We start from the raw sequence: 4,031 nt of genomic DNA, 5'->3' as shown, positions 1-4,031 counted from the left end.
CCCTTTATTTTTTTGAGCAGTATATATGCACACACACATTTAAAATTTTGCCCCCCCAGAGGTAGTCCTGGCCCCCCCTTGGCTCCCCCAACTTTAAAAGTCTAGCTCCGCCACTGCGTACAGATCACAGCTGCAGAGATGATAGACAAAACACCGATGTACTAACAAACATCCCAACAACATGGTGATACAGCAAAAGCTACAAAAAATTGGTTTAGTCATACAATATTTCTGTGTTCGAAAGACTGCATGAAGAAAATTTTCTCCAGAATGAAATATAAAAACGCTCAAATACTTCAAAGTTCTTTAGATTGTATTCAGCTCTGCTATTGCACATATCAACCACAAGAGGGCGACCAAACTCCTTATATGTTTTACCTTTTATGTCACTTACTGTAACCTATTCAAACAAGGAATTTCAATCCAAGATCCACAAGTTTTCAGATTATTGGGTGGAAAAAAGTGATATTAAGTGAACTTATAGTTTACTACCTTGTAAATTAAAAAGCACTAAAAGACTAAATAAAAATAAAAAAGACCTTTCTCTTTCTATTTTGAAATGTCCTATGTGGATGAAGAATGTGCGTCCACTCTCCATTTTGTCCTTGCGCAACAGGACACCTAGAGGTGATGTGGGTCATAAACGCCCATGGCCCCCCGGTCTGCTTTGCTGCACCTGAGAGCAGTTTGTTCTAATGGCTTCCTCCACATAGACGGCGACTGTTGAAAGTTTGCTTTGCGTTACGGGAAGTTGCCGAAGCGGTCACCCTCTCCACCCCCCTCCGTACACACACACACGGTTTCACTCAAGTGTGGTATCACTCATATGCCATTAGGCTCATTAACGGGGTCATTCCGAAGATTAAGAAGGTGGAGGAATTTCACTGTGGCTGCAGGCATTGAGTCAAGAGCTTAAAATGGGAACCGTCACTTGTTTTTTGTTGTTGTTTTTGGAACGTCACGATTTTGATGATTTCCTTTACAAAGCAGATATCCAAGATACTTTTTCAAATGGATACATAATACATAGGTTGAAAGGGATTTGGTCGTCATCCCTGCGTGACTAAGGAGCAAGGTCAAAGGTCGGAAATGGTTGCCTTTCATGGGCCGCAACACTTTTATGACCTTGTCTGCTCGGACACAGCAGTGAGCAGAAGTTTGCTTCTGATTAAATACTACTTTGTAACATGAAAAATAAATTGTTAATATGAACTCAGAGGTTCTCCTAAACGTGTCAAGCTTCATTAGAAAAGAAAAAAAAAGAACAGATTTCCACTATTCCTCACACGGAGCGTCTTATCTGAGCCAAACCCTTTATGGACCATCACCTCGTAATCCGCTCCTTTACTGCCTTTGCTTTGCGCTGCTGTCAAGGGTAAGGTAATCTTCTTCTTATCGTGAAAATATGATTTATAAAAGCTGCGTATGTGAGGGGCCTCTTGATGATTCAGAGTGACTTTGATAACTTCCAAGGAAAAAGAAAAGGAATCGGACGTCGTCTCCAAATATGCAGAGAAAGTAACGACAAACTCGTGCATGATAATCCCCAGTAGATTTTTGTCCACGATTCAGACTTTTCAACACACTCTGAGTGTTTTAGTTGGACAGAGGGAGCATGCTTTGTCTCAGTACTCTGTTGTCTTATCTCGGATCATATCCCAGTACTGAAGGCATGTGACATTGGGCAACGGGGTAATAAAGCAAAGCAGCTCTTTATGAGACCGACTGTGAAACTGCACAGGMATCCTGCTCTCCAAAATGAAACCTTAGCTTTAAACCAACAAGGGGCGCTTATCAATATTAAAATAAAATGTAAGGTTTAACAACTAGTGTGCTTTTTTTTCATCTTCATTCAAGATGAAAGGCTAACAAAAATATGTCTGTCTGTCGTCAAAGAGAAATATGCTGTTTTTCTTATTTTTGCATCATTTCGGCATTAGACCATTTTATCTTGCCTTAACTCAGCTGGAGCCATCATAGTTTAGCTAACTTTAGTTTATCAGTTTCATTTACTATTTATTTGACTTGTCGTCTTGTAGATATGTTGAAATAGTTTATTTAGATTTCTCAGTTTAACTCTTGTTCTAGGTCCACCACTTCTGGTTTTTGATGAAAGCTCAGAACAAAAGACTCTTCTAAACGCTTTTTTTCGCATCACTCAAAATCACGGGATAAACGGCCAGATGTTACTACCGGCGAAAAGGATGAAGACGACGACAGGAAGTAGTAGGAGGATGATGGGGTTTTTTTTGTTTTTTTTCAGTAAACGAGAGTTTGGCACTCCAATGCCTGAATAAGATGCCGACGTCTCCTCTGTGCGATAGATAATGAGCGCTAGTGGATTATGAATGCATCTCAGGTAACCGTTAATAATTTTTAATTACTCCTTGCGTGAACAAGCCTATTTACATGATTTTAATTTCATTTCTTATTTAATGGAATCACCGCAATTGTGAAATTGTGTTTTTTCGACATTAGCAGAATATAGACATGGATTTGCGCAGATTTGTAGTTGAAAAAAAGCTCACATGTTTTAGAAAGAAAAAAACCCCCACAAAACCCAAGCTAGGGTCTTTCAAAAAGTAACAGCAGTAATTCTTAGAATTTTTTTTAATGTTTGTCCAAAGCTATTAAAAATTTTTTTGGGGTGTGTTTGTGCAGTTATTAAAACATCACAAACTTTAAATTCTCCATCACATATATGCAGATTGATAGATCAGATGCTTTTCGTTAAAAAAACAAACAAAAGAAACCCTTTTTTTTACTTTCCACTAAAAAAACAGTAAAAAGTAAATTTTAGGGGGACTTTAACCACCAATAATAATAATAAAAAAAAGATTTAAATTCAGATCTCAATGATTATGTAAATTGGCTTTTTAAATGACAACCAGTGGCATAGAAAACGTTGAAGGAACASAGCCAAATTACACAGCCTGACTCATTTACTCCATTTGAATCAACACAGCCGATACTACACTAAAAATACAATAAAAGAAAAAATGTTCAGAGACCCAGGAGGCTTAAGGTTGTTATAAAGTATCCTGAGCCGGTGATAAGGCAGCTTTAATTGAAGGTGAATCGGAGCAAATTCTGGCTAGCAACCAGGAGGCAGAGGTCAGCGAGTCAAGTGATGGGCTTTAGATTGCTCTGACAGAGTTTTAAAGCTGTTATAAAAGAGACTTTTTTATGTGATTGCAGTCGCATTGGCCCTGACTCAAGGTTTGTGGACAATGTAGAAACCAAAGATGGCGGTGGTGGCAGTCTCTGTGTGTGTGTGTGTGTGTGTGTGTGTGTGCGTGCGTGCGTGCGTGCGTGCGTGTGTGTGTGTGTGCGTGTGCGTGTTGGTGAGAGGAGCAATGAAACAGGGTGGGGGGTCCAGCAAAGTCCCGCAGAGGTTGGGTGATGAAGGTCAGGGAGGTTGAGGTGGTGAGGAAGTCGGACAGGTAGGGGACGCTGATCCAGGTGGTGGGACTGTTCAGTCACCATGTCTCAATCTGCAAACCGTCCCTGCTTGACCGGCCGAGGGCAACCACTAACGGCCCCCAATTACACTTCCTCTGTCCTCCAGAAAGCAGCCAATGTGGCGTGTCCCTTTAAAAACACGTCCTGACCACAACCGCATAGCGACAGCTCCGATGTTTATGGTGGTATATGATCAACTTATAGCAGCACAGCAATAAGTTTTGCAATTTCTTTTTAGTTTTAAGGTTTTAAGAGATGGAGTAAAACTTGGGAGGGGACTTGACATCTAGGGCGGGGGGATAGATGGGGGGAGAAGAAAATAGAGATTATGAGGTGGAAAGGTCAACCCGATGTTTCAGAGAGGGACATTTTTTCCATCAGGATGCCTCCTGTGGTCAGGGTTAATGTGGTGTTCTTGGGACAGAGATGTGCGGATGAATTAATTTTAGGGATGAGCAGAGGAGCGTGGAGACAGCCGGCCAGAGTCCACCACAGGTGGGAAGAGAGGGAGAGGAGGAAAAGGAGGGGAGGAGACTTGGAACATTTTTTTTTTCTTACTGCAGATCGTT

Source organism: Poecilia reticulata, linkage group LG13 (assembly GCF_000633615.1).
Source record: "Poecilia reticulata strain Guanapo linkage group LG13, Guppy_female_1.0+MT, whole genome shotgun sequence".
Lineage (NCBI taxonomy): Eukaryota > Metazoa > Chordata > Actinopteri > Cyprinodontiformes > Poeciliidae > Poecilia > Poecilia reticulata.
Note: the sequence above shows the minus strand (reverse complement) of the source record.